Source organism: Theropithecus gelada, chromosome 19, assembly GCF_003255815.1.
Source record: "Theropithecus gelada isolate Dixy chromosome 19, Tgel_1.0, whole genome shotgun sequence".
Taxonomy (NCBI): Eukaryota; Metazoa; Chordata; class Mammalia; order Primates; family Cercopithecidae; genus Theropithecus; species Theropithecus gelada.
Genome location: NC_037687.1, coordinates 2,595,242 through 2,611,707, shown reverse-complemented (window position 1 = coordinate 2,611,707; position 16,466 = coordinate 2,595,242). Strand labels below are relative to the sequence as shown.

The 16,466-nt window shown below is 50.9% G+C and overlaps 1 protein-coding gene across 1 annotated transcript in view; it reads left to right on the top strand.

Moving 5' to 3' along the window:
* Window positions 1–1,177: 1,177 nt before the first annotated feature.
* GNG7 (G protein subunit gamma 7) overlaps window positions 1,178–16,466 on the top strand; it is a 160,552-nt gene continuing 145,263 nt past the window's right edge. Inside the window, exons 1-2 of the mRNA XM_025368935.1 lie at window positions 1,178–1,375; window positions 13,834–13,890. The gene's annotated coding sequence lies outside the window, so the exon portion shown is untranslated. The remainder of the gene's footprint in view (window positions 1,376–13,833; window positions 13,891–16,466) is intronic.

The window sequence follows — 16,466 nt, the reverse complement described above, 5'->3', positions numbered from 1 at the left end:
CTGGCTAATTTATATATATTTTTTTAGTGGAGATGGGGTTTCACTGTGTTGGCCAGGCTGGTCTCAAACTTCTGATCTCCAATGACCTGCCCCCACCTTGGCCTCCCGGATTGCTGAGATTACAGGCGTGAACCACCTTGCTCGCCCTGAAGGGCCCATTTCTGCACCACATGGATTTCTCCACAACACTGCCTGCATTTCCCCACAACATGGCAGTTGGCTTCCCCCAGAACATGTGACCCAAGAAAGAACAAGCAAAAGTCACTGTGTTTTTATGTATTTATTTGAGGCAGGGTCTTCTTCTGTTGCCCAGGCTGGAGTGCGGTGGTATGAGCATGGCTTACCACAGTCTCAAACTCCTGGGCTCCAGCGATCCTCCTGCCTCAGCCTTCCGAGTAGCTGTGATTATAGGGGCATGCCACCACACATGGCTAATTTTTGTATTTTTTGTACAGATGGTGGTGGGGTGTTGGTGTGGGGGGTCTCACTATGTTTCCCAGGCTGGACTTGAACTTCTAGACTCAAGTGATCCTCCCATCTCAGCCTCCCGGCCGGGCGCGGTGGCTCAAGCCTGTAATCCCAGCACTTTGGGAGGCCGAGACGGGCGGATCACGAGGTCAGGAGATCGAGACCATCCTGGCTAACACGGTGAAACCCCATCTCTACTAAAAAATACAAAAAACTAGCCGGGCGAGGTGGCGGGCGCCTGTAGTCCCAGCTACTCGGGAGGCTGAGGCAGGAGAATGGCGTGAACCCGGGAGGCGGAGCTTGCAGTGAGCTGAGATCCGGCCACTGCACTCCAGCCTGGGCGACAGAGCGAGACTCCGTCTCAAAAAAAAAAAAAAAAAAAAAAAAACAGTCCTGACCATCTCAGCCTCCCAAAGTGCTGGGATCACAGGCGTGAGCCACCACGCCCGGCGTCGTCTACTTTCTAGCTTGTTCTCTTGTACTTTTGAGGGCAGGAATACGGTAAACAGATGAAAAATATACTTCCAGTTTCTCCTTTCGGTGTGGTTTTGGAGCAGGAGGATGAAAAGGTCTTACCCACAGCGTCAAGCCTTCAGTGGAAGGAACTGTGTTTCTCCCACAGGGAATCAGGATTGGAAGGGGATGAGGCTCAGGGAGAATTACACAGAGCCTTGTGGGTGTAGCGGGGATGAAGACGTGTTATCTCCTGCTTGATGCCATCTTGCAGAAATAAGCTAATCATCTCCAGAATATGCTTTCGTTCGCCAAATGGGATTTGCACATGCATCGTAGGCTAATCTGCCTTCCACGGATGGCAGGTTCTGTGAGTAATCTGACAGAGGCTAATTGGGACAGATTCCATTAGGACTGCTGTGTGATCCTCTCACGGGGCCGTCGTGGCCCCTGGGTAAGGAGGATGGCTCTGCTGTGGGTTAATCCAGGCTTAAGTGGCCAGGAGATTTTGATCCTCACGGTATTACATGGTGGCATGGTGGCGATACTCACAGGGGCTCGGGGAAAAGCAGAAAATCCATTTGGCCAGGACTGACCAGGCTTCTCTCTGGGGCTTGTTTAGAACAGCTTGTGGAAGGAATCCGCTCATAAATGTCAGTGCTTAGAGATCATGTTGTCTCAAGTGGGTGCCTCTCCTCCTTTCCTCTTCCTTCCCTCATTTCTCCCTCCCTCCCTCCCATCCCTCCCTCCCTCCCATCCCTCCCTCCTTTCCTTCTTTCCTTCCTTCCTTCCTCCATCCCTTCTTCACTCACACTCATTCCCGTTCCCTTCCTCTGTCCCTCTCTCTCACTCTGTTTTCCTCTCTCTCCCACCCTTTCTCCCTCTCTTTCCCCCTCTCTTTCCTTCCCTCCCTCTTTCCCTCCCCTCCTCTTTTTTTTTTTTTGAGATGGAGTCTCACTTTAAAAAAAAAAAAAGACTGGGTATGTTGACTCACACCTGTAATCCCAGCACTTTGGGAGGCCAAGGCAGGTGGATCACGAGGTCAGAAGATCAAGACCATCCTGGCTAACACGGTGAAACCCCGTCTCTACTGAAAATACAACAAAAAAAATTAGCCAGGCGTGGTGGCGGGCACCTGTAGTCCCAGCTACTCGGGAGGCTGAGGCAGGAGAATGGCGTGAACCCGGGAGGCAGAGCTTGCAGTGAGCGGAGATTGCGCCACTGCACTGTAGCCTGGGTGACAGAGTGAGACTCCGTCTCAAAAAAAAGAAAAAAAAATTCAGAACGCTTGGTTCGTGATATAACTCTCACAATTTGTCCTTTCAAGTTCCCCTTTCAATAGACTATTTTTAGAGCAGTTTTGGGCTTACAGAAGAATTGAGCAGAAGACATAGAGTTCCCACCTATCTCCTCTCCCCTAAAAGGTACGCATTTCCCCCTACTGCTACCATCTCTCATTAATGTGCTACATTTGTTACACTAATGAGCCAATATTGATACATGATTATTGACCAGCAGCTACAGTTTACATTTGGCGTGGCTCACTCTCTAGGGACCTCCTAAGCATGGAGTTACACAGGATATGTCCTTTTGCATCTGGCTCATTTCACTGGACACGATGCCCTCGAAGTTCATCCACGCTCTAGCCTGTGTCAAAATTTCTTTCCTTTTTCAGGCTGAATCATATTCCATTGCATGAATGGACGACATTGTGTTTATCCATTCATCTCTCGGTGGCCACTTGGGTGGTCTCCACCTTTGGGGTGCTGTGAATCGTGCTGCTGTGAACACGGGTGTACATTTTGACATTTTGGTTTTGGAGGATGTACCACGTTTTGTTTACACTTGGTTTTTTTTTTTTTGAGAGGGAGTCTTGCTCTGTTGCCCAGGCTGGAGTGCAGTGGCACAATCTAGGCTCACTGCAAGCTCCGCCTCCCAGGTTCATGCCATTCTCCTGCCTCAGCCTCCTGAGTAGTTGGGACTACAGGCGCCCGGCTAATTTTTTGTATTTTTAGTAGAGACGGGATTTAGACAGGATGGTCTCGATCTCCTGACCTCATGATCCGCCCTCCTCGGCCTCCCAAAGTGCTGGGATTACAGGCGTGAGCCACTGTGCCCGCCTGACCTATGGCTTATTTTTATAAAGCTCAGGGCTAAAAAGCCTTTTCCATTTTAAAAGGATTGTAAAAAAACAAATAACAAAGAGGAATATGCAACAGCGACCCTTTAGCACACAGAGCGTAAAATACTTACTGTTTGTCCCTTTGCAGAAGAAATTTGCAGACGCCAGATGTAAGATACTAACACGAGGGGAAGCTGAGTGAGGGGTGTCTGGGAACGCTGTACTAGCTTTGCAACTTTTCTGTAAATCGAAAATTTTTCCAAAACAAAAACGAAATTTTTAAAAAAGATGGTGTCTCACTATGTTGCCCAGGCTGGTCTGCAGCTCCTGACCGGAAATGATCCTCCTGCCTTGGCCTCTCCCAGTAGCTGGGATTAGAGGCACAGGCCCTTGTGCCTGGCTGAAACAAAAGATTTTTGAAAAGGAGAATTGGGGTTAGAATTCAGGAAGTCCTATAAAGCAAGACGTGAAACCCAGAAGTCAGGAGTTAGAGACTGGTGGAGGACTTTGTTTCAGCTCTGAGTGCCTTTATACTGTTTCTCTTTTTAGGATAAATGTTATTTATCTAGATAGATAGATAGATTTTTTTTTTGAGACAGGGTCTCGCTTTGTCACCCAGGGTGAAGTGCAGTGGCACCATTTCAGCTCACTGCAGCCTCAAGCTCCTGGCCTCAAGACGTCCTCCTGCTTCATCCTCCCGAGTAGCTGGGACTACAGGCGTGCACCACCATGCCCCAGCTAATTTTTAGTAGAGACCGGGTTTTACCATGTTGCCCTGGCCGGTCTCGAACTCCTGGGATCAAGAAATCTGTCCGCCTGGGCCTCCCAAAGTGCTGGGATTCCAGGCATGAGCCACCGCGCCTGGCCAGTTTTAATTCTGAAGACAATCATTGAAAATTGATCTGACACTGTTTCATGTTTTCGGGCCTCTCCCCTGCCCCGCCCCCAGAGGATTCCAGTACATGAAATCTGTAAACATTTGGTTGTACAGCATTACTCTTTGCTAAAAATCATTAGGACTTATTCGTTTCTGGCATTCAAGGTCCTCTGAGATCTAACTCTAGTACAGGGATTATCAACCCTTCCTAAAGGGCCAGCGTATAAATTTTTGGCGTTGCAGGCCATGTGCTCTCTGTCGAGTCCTCCCAGCTGTGCTGTGGGAGCTCAGAAGCAGCTATGAATGATATGTAAGTGAACATGCACGGCTGTGTGCCAATAAAACTTTATTTACAAAAGCAAGCAGTGGACTGCGTTTGACCCATGGGCCAGAGTTTGCCAACCTCTGGTCTAGTTCATCTTTCTTTCTCTTTTTCTGATGGAGCCTCACTCTGTCACCCGGGCTGGAGTGCAGTGACGTGATCTCGGCTCACTGCAACCTCCGCCTCCTGGGTTCAAGCTATTCTCCTGCCTCAGCCTCCTGAGTAGCTGGGACTACAAGTATGCATCACCATGCCCGGCTAATTTTTATATTTTTAGTAGAGACAGGGTTTCACCATGTTGACCAGGCTGGTCTTGAACTCCTGACCTCGTGATCCGCCCGCCTCGGCCTCCCAAAGTGCTGGGGTGACACGTGTGAGCCACCGCGCCCGGCCTCACATTTTCTGTATCCATTCATCCAACGATGGACACGTAGGTTGGTTTCCTATCTTGGCTATTGTGAATGAGGCTGACAGATTCTGATTTCATTTCCTTTGGATGTATACCCAGAAGTGGGATTACTGGATCATATGGTGGTTCTATCTTTAATTTTTTGAGGAACTTCCATTCCGTTCTCCAGAATGGCTGTGCTCATTTACATTCCCACCAACAGCACACAGGGCTCCCTTTTCTCCACATCCTCACCAATGTTTCTTTTTCTTTTTCTTTTTTTCTTTTTTTTTTTTTGAGACAGAGTCTCACTCTGTCACCCAGGCTGGAGTGCAGTGGTACGATCTTGGCTCACTGCAACCTCTGCCGCCCGGGCTCAAGCGATTCTCCTGCCTCAGCCTCCAAGTAGCTGGGATTACAGGTGCCTGCCACCAAGTCTAGCTAGTTTTTGTATTTTTAGTAGAGACGGGGTTTCGCCATGTTGACCAGGCTGGTCTTGAACTCCTGACCCCGTGATCCGCCTGCCTCATCCTCCCAAAGTGCTGGGATTACAGACGTGAGCCTCTGCACCCGGCCATCTTTACCAATGTTTCTTATCTTTTATCTTTTGGGTCATAGCCATTCTAACAGGTATCTCATTGTGGTTTTAATTTGCATTTCCCTGATGATGAATAATCTTCAGCATTTTTTCATAGTCCTGTTGGCTGCCTGTGTGTCTTTATTTGAGAGGTGTCTAGTCAGATTATTTAACCCCCTCTTTTTTTTTGAGACAGGGTCTCTCTTTTTTTTTTTTTTTTTTCCCCCTGAGACAGAGTCTTGCTCTGTCACCCAGGCTGGAGTGCAGTGATGTGATCTCAGCTCACTGTAGCTTCGACCTCCCAGACTCAGCATTCCTCCCATCTCAGCCTCCTGAGTAACTGGGATCACAGGTGCACACCACCACACCTGGCTACATTTTAAAAATTTTTTGTAGAGATGGGGTCTTGCTATGTGGTCCAGGCTGGTCTTGAACTCCTGAGCTCAATCGATCCTCCTGCCTCTGCCTCCCAGGGGACCCTGGGCAATGTCTGGGGACATCTGTGGTTGTCACAACTCAGGGGTGCTCCTGGCATGCAGTGGGTGGAGGCCAGGGATACTGCTTAGCACCCTGCAGTGCCCAGGACGGCCCCAGCCCAGAGAATGGTCCAGCCCCAATGCCCACAGTGCAGAGGGGAAGACCTTGCATTCATGATTTCAAAAATAATAATTGAATTGCGTTTCTGCTCACAACAGACACCAGAATAAGCTCCCAGTGGGGCAGACAGCATAAACCACAGGACCCCAGTTCCTGGGATTCTCCTCCTGTCTCCCTCCCCCCACTCAGAGTGTGGATTTCAATGTGTGCAGCCTCCTGGGACCTCAGCAGGGCAGAGGATCATGGGACACGGTCTCTTGGGGATCCGTGGAACCCCCTAACTGAGTAAGTCTTTCTGGGGATGTTTCTGTTCCCCAGGGGACATCAGGCAATGTCTGGGACATTTGTGGCTGTCATGACTGGGGGTGCTCCTGGCATAGAGTGGGTGGAGGCCAGGGATGCTGCCCAGCACCCTGCAGTGCCCAGGATGGCCCCGCCCCAGAGAGTGACCCGGCCCTAATGTCCGTAGCGCCTGGGGGGTTGAGGGGGGGACCCCAGCTGTTTCAGATCGTGCCTAGGAGGCCGCTCTGGGAACCCGGGGAAGGTGGGAGCAGAGCTTGTCATGAAGCAGGAGGGGAGGGTGTGCATCAGAAAAGAAATGACAGGTTTGAAATCTGCAGAAGCTCATCTCTCCTCTCCCCCTCTCCTCCCCACCCGGCCCCGCCCCCACCTGGCTTCCTAAATAAAGACTTTCCTCTCCATGGAGACTGCCTCACTCAAACTCACCCCCTCGTGCATGCAGCGTCTCAAAAACACGGCCCCGCCCCCGCCACAGTGAGGGTCCGAATGGGAGGTTTGGAAATGGGAGAGCATCTGTGTCCCAGACCCGGCGGTGGGGGGCCCAGGGCGCCCGGCACATCTTCCAGAGCCCAGGCTCGCCGAGGCAGGCGAGAGCTGTCCCCTCCCCTCTGTTGGGGATGCCTGCCAAGGTCAGCCATGGGCGAGGCCAGGGACAGTGCCCAGGTGGTGCCAAGGGGACTGTGAGTCACCTGTGGCCAGGAGGGCTGAGTGAGGAGGGGACACGGGCCCTGGGCCTCAAGGGCGCCATCCGAAGATCCCATAAGGTTGAGGACAAGGGAGGTCAGAGGGCAGAAATTCAAGGCAACAGAACAGCTCTAGAAGAGGGGTGCTCCCGGCATGGGCTGGGTGGAGGCCAGGGATGCTGCTCGGCACCCCGCAGTGCCCAGGACAGCCCCACCCCAGAGAATGATCTGGCCCCAATGTCCACAGTGCTGACGGGGGGAGACCCTGCATTCATCATTTGGAAAACAATAGACTTTGATCCCTACTTACTCCAGATATCAGGATAAACTCGCGATGGGGCATACAGTGTAAACCAGGGGGACCCCAGCTCCTGGGATTCTCCTCCTCCCTCCACCCGACTCAGGATGTGGATTTCAGTGTGTGCAGCCTCCTGGGACCTCAGCAGGGCCGAGGATCATGGGACTCAGATCAATCTCTCATCTGCCCTGCCATGGAATTTCCCAGCTCTGTGTTTGTCTGTTGCAAATCCCCAGGTTTGGGAACTGAGGGTCTGGCTGTTTGTGTCTTTGGGCACTGCTTGGAGATACTAGGCTATAAAATCTATCAGCCTTTTCAGAATTACGAGCAAAAATAACAACCAGCACCTTAATAACCCTGGAAGATGCATGCCTTCAACACTGTGGGTGAGGCCTGGTTTTTGTTTATTTTATTTTTATTTATTTATTTGACTCAGAGTCTTGGTCTGTGGCCCAGGCTGCAGTGCAGTGGTGTGATCTCGGTACCACGGTTCACTGCAGCCTCTGCCTTCTGGGCTCAAGTGATCCCGGGAACCACCATGCCCAGCTATTCTTTAAATTTTTTGTAGAGATAGGGTCTTACTATGTTGCCCAGGCTGGTCCCAAACTTCTGGCCTTAAGCAATCCTCCACCTCAACCTCCCAAAGCACTGGGATTACAGGTGTGAACCCCCATGCCCCGCCCATAGTACAATATCTTTACATAGTCCACAGGCTGCAGTGACACCCCTCAGTCAATGTTTCCAGCACAGCTGAAACTGTGTATCCTCTGACCCCCATCTCCCTCTTCCTTTCCTTCCACCACTAACCACTTTTCTGCTCTTTGTTTCTATGTATTTGGGGGGTTTTGATTGTGTATTTGTTTTGAGGTGGAGTCTCGCTCTGTTCCCCAGCCTGGAGTGCAGTGGCGTGATCCCAGCTCACTGCCATCTCTGCCTCTCGGGTTCAAGTGATTCTCTTGCCTCAGCCTCTCGAGTAGCTGGGATTACAGGTGCGCGCCACCACGCCTGGCTAATTTTGTATTTTTAGTAGAGATGGAGTTTCACTATGTTAGCCAGGCTGATCTCGAACTCCCGACCACAGGTGATCTGCCCACCTTGGCCCCCCAAAGTGCTGGGATTATAGGCATGAGCCACCGCACCCGGCTGTATTTGGGGTTCTTTGTTTTGTTTTTGGACTCCACAATATGTGGGATTATGCAGTAATTTTCTCTCTTGGCGTCTGGCCTATTTCACTTGGCATCATATTCTCTGGGTTCTACAAGGGGGAATTTTATGGCATGTGAATATTTTAATTTCTTTTTTTTTTTTGGAGACAGAGTCTCGCTTAGCCGTCCAGGCTGGAGTGTAGTAGTGCAATCTTGGCTTACTGCAACCACTGTCTCCCAGGTTCAAGTGATTCTCCCATCTCAGCCTCCTGAGTAGCTGGGATTACAGGCGTCTACCACCACACCTGGCTAATTTTTGTATTTTAGTAGAGACGGGGTTTCACCATGTTGCCCAGGCTGGTCTTGAACTCCTGACCTCAGGTGATCTGCATGAGCATATGCATAACAGCTCATGCCTCATAACAGGCATGAGCCACTGCATCCGGCCTATTTTAATTTTTTTAAAAAAGAAATTGGTCAGGCATGGTGGCTCATGCCTGTCATCCCAGCACTTTGGGAGGCCAAGGAGGGTGGATTGCCTGAGCCCAGGAATTCGAGACCAGCCTGGCCAATATGGCATAACACCATCTCTACAAAAAATACAAAAATTAGCTGGGCGTGGTGATGGGCACCTGTAATCCCAGCTACTTGGGAGGCTGAGGCAGAAGAATCACTTGAACCTGAGAGGTGGAGGTTGCAATGAGCTGAGATCGCGCCACTGCACTCCAGCCTGGGTGACAGAGTGAGACTGTCTTGAAAGAGAAAGGAGAGAGAGAAAGGCGAGGGAGAGAAAAGAGAGACAGAGAAAAGAAAGAAGAAAGAAGGAAAGAGAAAAAAAGAGACGAAGAGAGAGAGAGAAAAAGAGAGGGAGGAAGGAAGGAGGGATGGAGGGAAAGAAGGGAAGGAGGGAGAAAGGAGGGAAGGAGGGAGGGAGGGAAGGAGGGAGAGAGGGAAGGAAAGAAGGAAGGAAGGAAGGAAGTCGGACAGAGATCTGGAGAAGCACCTCCAGGACACAGTGGGGAGCGCTGGGAGTCAGTGGCAGCCCTTCCTACACGAGGTGTCCTGACCACCACCACCGTCCGTGGCCTCTGTGTCCCAGGGGGACTGATCTCTCCCTGCTGGCATTCGGCACCTGCTACCTGGAGTGTTTCTTGCCTGTGTCTGAGACTTGCCTGCCTGCTGGGAGGAAGGGCCAGCTGCACACAGGCGCCCAGGGCCCTAAGCTGGGTTTAAAGCCGGGTTATTGGCGCCTTGAAATCCATACTAATTTATGAACAGGAGGTCCCAGCGGTTCGTGTCGCCCCTGGCTGGGCAGTTTCTGAGAGGACTCAACCCCCGCGGAGAGGTCTCACCTCCTTGGCTCCACTGCTGGCCGCACAAGTCAATTGTGATTCGTCCACACAGGGAACATGAAAACCCAGCATTTCTGTCGGGCTGAGCGAGCCGCTGAAGGTCGCTGGGGGACAGCCTAGTGCCAGCTGGTGCAGCTCAAGGCCCGAGGACAGAGCGGCTGGGACACGGCTTCACCCATGCTGTGTTCGCCTCTGACCCGAGCTGCTCTGGGGCTGAGCGCAGACCGGGGGGGATCCGCTCAGCCCTGCAGTTGCCTCATTGCGGAGTCCAAGGTCTTGAGGACAGCCAGGGGCTGGGGTTAAAGGGCTGGGGAGAGGGAGGTTTGCAGTGAAGGCAGAGAATGAGAACCCATCTTAAAAATGATTCCTAGGGCTGGGCGCGGTGGCTCAAGCCTGTAATCCCAGCACTTTGGGAGGCCTAGGCGGGCGGATCACGTGAGGTCAGGAGTTCGAGACCAGCCTGGCCAACATGGGGAAACCCCGTCTCTACTAAAAATACAAAAAAAGCTAGCCGGGCGTGGTGGTGGGTGCCTGTAATCCCAAGTACTCGGGAGGCTGAGGCAGGAGAATCGCTTGAACCCGGGAGGTGGAGGTTGCCTTGAGCCGAGATTGCGTCACTGCACTCTAGCCTGGAGGATAGAACGAGACTCTGTCTCAAAACAAAATAAAAAATAAGATTCCTGTGACACAAATATTCACAGCAGCAGATTCACAATCGCCAACAAGTAGGAACAAGCTGATGGTCTATCCGCGGGTGAATGGGTTTAAAAACCACGTCCCTCCCTACTCAGGAGGAGTAAGACTCAGCCATGGAAAGGAGCACATCTGATACAGGTCACAGCGTGGGTGCACCTTGAGGACGTCACGCTCAGTGAGCGACACTGTACAGTGTGTGACCCCATTTCTATGAAATGTCCGGGACAGGCCCATCCACAGAGACAGGGAGGGAACACATGGGTGCCGGGGCTGGAGATTGGGGGCCGATGGGGAGGGCGCTTCTTTGTAGGAGAATGTTCTGGAACTATATAAAAGTGGTGGTTGCCCAGTTTTGCAAATATACTGAAAACACTGAATTATACACTTTAAGTAGGCAAGTTGTATGGTACGGGCATTATTTCACAAGAAGGCTGTTTGAAAATAATGATTCTTAGGGGTGAGTGTCTACATTGAATGTATCCGCCTCTCTCAGTTTGGTGGTTTTGATAAGATGTGCCGTAGCTGTGTACGGAGTCACTGGCAGGGTAGTGGGTTGAAGGGCGCACAGGGCCACCACTTCGAATTCATTCAGTAATTTAAGGTTGTCCAGGTGAAATGGCTGCACCTGAATCCCAGCCCTTTCAGAAGACAAGGTGGTGGGAGGATCACTTGAGCCCAGGAGTTCAAGACCAGGCTGGATAACATAGCAATACCCTGTCTCTATTTTAAAAACTTTAAAAATTAGCCCACAAACTAAGCACATTCCTTCCCCTTCCCAGTCCATGAAAACTACGACAGTGATTCTCACCTGTAGGCCCAGCTCCTCAGGAGGCTGAGGAAGGAGGATCGCTTGAGCCCAGGAGGTGGAGGCTGCAGTGAGCTGTGATTGCATCATTACACTCCAGCCTGGGCGACAGAGTGAGACCCTGTCTCAAAAAAACAAAAACAAAAACAAAAACAAATACAAAAACAAAAAACATGATTCAAAGTTGAAGGGTTATGTGCATAGCTGCCCTGCAAGGCGGAGGGCAGGAGTCTGGGCCTCCTGCCGCCCCATGGGCATGCCGCTCTAGCCCTTTCATCGCTCATCCCTGCTGCCCTGAGCTGCTGCTGTTCTGAGTGGCAAACCCTGGTGTAGCGGATCCTGCAAGATTCCAGCTGCTCCCAGAGCCCAAGGGTGCCAGGGCGTTCCTGTGGCAAGGGCACCACCTGCAGGTGACAGCGGGGATTTCCGCTCCCTATCCCCGCCTTTTATTGATGGTAAATTACCCTGGGCTCATAGAACGGAAACTAGCATTTTAAAGTTTGTGGTTTTTTTTAAATGAACTTTTAATTTTACATTTTCAGAAGAGTTGCAAAGAAATCCAGAGATCTCGTGTCTGTCTCTCACCAGTTTTCCCTTATGTTAGCATCTTATGAAGTCACCGTGCATTTGGGTTTGGTTTGTTTCTGAGACAGTGCCCTGCTCTGTTGCCCAGGCTGGAGTGCAGTGGCACAATCACAGATCACTGCAGCCTCGACTTCCTGGGCTCAAGCGATCCTCCTGCCTCAGCCTCCCAAGTAACTGGGACAACAGGTTTGCACCACCATGCCCAGCTAATTTTTACATTGTTTTTGTAGAGATGGGGTCTTGCTATGTTGCCCAGGCTGGACCATGTACTTATGACCACCAGGAAGCTCATGTGGGTACATTTCTATAAGTTAAATTTCACTCTTTATCCCAGTTTCATGATTTTTTCTTCTAAGGTCCCTTTTCTGTTTTAGGATCCTATCCTGGATCCCAAGTGGCTTTTTTTTTTTTTCAGACTGAGACTCATTCTGTCACCCAGGCTAGAGTTCAGTGGCATGATCTCAGCTCATTGCAACCTCCGCCTCCCGGGTTCGAATGATTCTCGTGCCTCAGTCTCCCAAGTAGCTGGGATTACAGGCATCCACCACCATGCCTGGCTAATTTTTGTATTTTTAGGAGACACAGGATTTCAACCTGTTGACCAGGCTGGTCTCGAACTCCTGACCTCAAGTGGTCTGCCTGCCTTGGCCTCCCAAAGTGCTGGGATTACAGGTATGAGCCACCGCCCCTGGCCCCAAGTGGCATTTATTTTTATTTTTTTCTCAGACAGGATCGCACTGTCTTGCCCAGGCTGGAGTGCAGTGGTGCCATCCTAGCTCACTGCAACCTTGATGTCCCACAATCAAGCGATCCTCCCATCTCAGCCTCTTGCGTAGCTGGGGTCACAGGCGGGCATCACTACACCCTCCTAACTTTTAAATTTTTTTTGTAAAGATGGGGTAACTTTGTAGAGATGGGGTGACTTGCTGGGGGGACCCCGGACTCCACACAAGGCCTCCTTGCAGCTGTGGTTTCTCCCAGTAAGAGGACACAGAGCACGGAGCAGAGTTCACGAAGGGAAAGGCTCGTGGGGTGGGTTGGGGAGGCCAGGCCTGGCTTCCAGGTCCAGCTTCCAGCCCTCTCCCCACGCGTCACGTGGGACATACCTCATCCCCAGCAGCGAGCTGGGGCAACAGCCCGAAGCACCGTCACCAGCGAGGCTCCCAGAGACCCAGCACCTGCGTTCCTATGGGGGCTGGATCTGCGGCCCCTGCTGCCTGACCCATGCCAGGATTCCAGACTCCAGAGGGAGGCAAGGGTTGCATATAAACCACGGTGTTCGCAGGAACAGCTTTGGCCCTGGAGCGCGTCCTGTCAGTGATGGTGGCGGGCCCCCCCCGAGGCCCCTGAGGTGGGGAGTCCCTGGTCACAGCCTCAGGCATGTGGTGCCAGCTTGGTTCTGCTCAGAGACTGCCCGTCCCAGCTGAGCTGGGGCTGAGGGATTTCCCAGGATGCAGGACTATCAGGCTAACTCTGGAAAAGTCCTGGGCAGACCTGGATACGTTGGGTGCCTTCTGGGCACCATGGGACTAACTGAGCCTCTTCTTCTTCCTCCCAGGGGGATCACGAGGCTCAGAAGATGTACAGAGTTGTTTTTGATAAATTGTAAAGAGCCATAAAAACATCAATCCTTGCACTCAGTTCAGTTTTCAAACACGTGGAAAATGTATTGGGAATAACGTCATAAATCTCTAATAATAAATATTTTCAGTAAATTGCCTTCTGCTTCTTTCTTTTTCTTTTTTCTTTTTTTTTTTTTTTTTTCTGAGGCAGAGTCTCACACTGTCGCCCAGGCTGGAGTGCAGTGGCTCGATCCCAGCTCACTGCACCCTCCGCCTCCCAGGTTCAAGTGATTCTTCTGCCTCAGCCTCCTGAGTAGCTGGCACTACAGGCACCCGCCACCACATTGGCTAATTTTTGTGTTTTTAGTAGAGACGGGGTTTTGCCATGTTGGCCAGGCTGGTCTCGAACTCCTGACCACAAGTCCCTCCCGCCTTGGCCTCCCAAAGTGCTGGGATCACAGGCCTGAGCCACCGCACCTGGTTGCCAAAATGATTTCTGTCCTTGTCCAATCACGAGTGCAAGGCCATTCTCCAGTGCTGACCCCATCAACACGTGCGTGGCACCTCCAGCCACGCCAGACTAACTCTGTGTGTTTTTTCCAGGGAGCGGAGCTTGGTTTCGGGATCTCGGTGCTGCAGACGGCGAGACCTCCTGCACAGGTCGGTGCTGTGACTCATTTCTTTGCTCTGATTTGAGGCTCGGTTGGCTGTTTTGCACCCTGAATCTAAGACGTGGGGTTGCCGTCAAGGCGGTTGTCTTGGACTTGACCTGGGTCTGTGAGCTTTTTGTATCCACCAAGTGTGAGTAATGGGGAGCGGGTGCGGGGGAACAGCTGCTAGCCCCTGGCAGAGTTTCCCACCCACGAGGCCGGGAACGTGGCACTCACTGGTCCTACTGGTGCCGGAGCCCCTGGACGGGGTCAGGGTGGGAAGCCCTTGGCGGTGCTGCCTGCCTTTCGGGTGTCTTCGTGCCGTGGTAGGGAGTTTGAAGGAGGGTGCCTCAGCCTTCACCCCTATCTCCCGTGCACCTGGAGAATAACCCGTCGCTGGCCCTTTAGCTCTCCTCTGTTGGTTTACTGCTCGTTTTTCTCCCTAAAGAATCATGAGTGACTTTTAAAATGTAGGAAGAGGAAATCATTTAAAAATAAGTAGAAAGGAAGGCAGAAATGTCCAGAAAAGGCAAAGCCGTAGGAACAGAAAGGGACTCATGGTGGCCGGAGGCTGGGGACGTGCATGTGCGCCGGGGACTTGCCAGCGACATGGAAATGGACCCAATGGTCGGGTGGGGGTGGCTGCAAACCTGGTGAACTTACTAAAAAATCTTTTTAAAAAAGTTTTAATTTTTTTTTTAAGAGTTAGGGTCTTGGCCAGGCATGGTGGCTCATGCCTGTAATCCCAGCACTTTGGGAGGCCGAGGTGGGTGGATCATCTGAGGTCAGGAGTTCCAGACCAGCCTGACCAACATGGTGAAACCCCATCTCTACTAAAAATAGGAAAATTAGCCAGGCGTGGTGGTGCAGGCCTGTAATTCAAGCTACTTGGGAGGCTGAGGCACGAGAATCACTTGAGCCTGGGAGGTGGTGGTTGCAGTGAGCCAAGATCATGCCACTGCACTCCAGCCTGGGCGACAGAGCGAAACTCCTTCTAAAAAAGAGAGAGAGAGAGAGAAGAAAAAAGAAAAAGAAAAGAAAGAAAGCAAAAAAAAAAAAAAAAAAAGAAAGGAGTTAGGGTTTGCTTTGTTGCCCAGGCTGGTCTTGAACTCCTTGGCTTAAGTCATCCTCCTACTTTGACCTCCCAAAGTGCCAGGATTACAGGTGTGAGCCACTGCACCTGGCCCTGAAGTATCTTTGAGCAGTACACTTCACTTGAATTTTATGGCATGTAATGTGCGCCTTAAAAATGCATATTTTAGCCAAGCCCAAGATAAATCATTTTGGTCTCGTCCTTAGTAGACAATGGTCATGAGAGGTAATTAAAAAACAGATGTACTCAAAAGTAAAGAATATGTTCAAATGTAGCAATAAGGCAAAGACTCCAAATGTCCATCAATGGGTAAGTGGATCAGCAGAACATCCTCCATCCACACCGTGGAGTATTACTCAGCCGTGAAAAGGAATGAGGCTTTGACACAGGCCACAGTGTGGGTGTGCCTTGAGGGCGTCACGCTCAGTAAGAGATGCCAGACACCAAAGGCCACACAGCATGTGATGCCATTTCTACGAAATGTTCAGGACAGGCCAATCCACAGAGGCAGGGAGGGGACGCGTGGGTGCCGAGCCTGGGAGAGGCATGGGAAGTGATGGTTGATGTGTTTTTTCTTGGTGTAATTAGAATGTTCTGGAATTAGATAGTAGTGATGGTTGCAGGACTCTGTGAATGTACTAAATGCCACTGTATTGTGCATTTTCTTTTTATTTTATGATTTTTTTCTTATTTTTGGTCCCTCAGAGAATACCCAGAAAGAATTATGCATTTTTAATGGGTGCACTGTATGTCATATGAATTATATCTCAATAACATGATACATGTATAGATAGAGCTATTTTACATAATAGGTGCAGTGGCTCACGCCTGTAATCCCAGCACTTTGGGAGGCCAAGGTGGGTGGATCACCTGAGGTCAGGAGTTTGAGACCAGCCTGGCCAACTTGGCGAAACCTCTTCTCTACTAAAAATACAAAAATTAGCTGGGCGTGGTGTCGGGCGCCTGTTATCCCAGCTACTCGGGGGGCTGAAGTGGGAAGATTGCTTGAACCCAGGAGACGGAGGTTGCAGTGAGCTGAGATTGCACCATTGCACTTCAGCCTGGGTGACAGAGCGAGACTCCATCTCAGAAATAATAAAATAAAATAAAGTGTAGATACAGAAAGTATAGATATAAAATATATGTATAGTATTTATTTGTTTATGAAGCCAAACATAAAAATGTAAAAGATTTCATATTGTACAATTCCACTTACAGGAAAATTCTAGAAAAGGTGACAGAGATCAGAGGTGGCCTGGAGGCTGGGGGGTAGGATCGGGGCAGCTCTGGGGGCCGATGACAGCATCCCATTGAGATTATGCTGATGGTTGCACAGCTGTAGGAATGAATGGCAACCCTTCGAACCATGTGTGCTTAAAGATGAGCGTGCCCTGTGTGCATCTCAGGGTGTGTAACTCGCACCCCAGTGAAGCCGTGACACCAACAGAAAAGCTCAGCCTGAAAAAGGAGGCGCAGGGCGGGAAGGTGTGCAG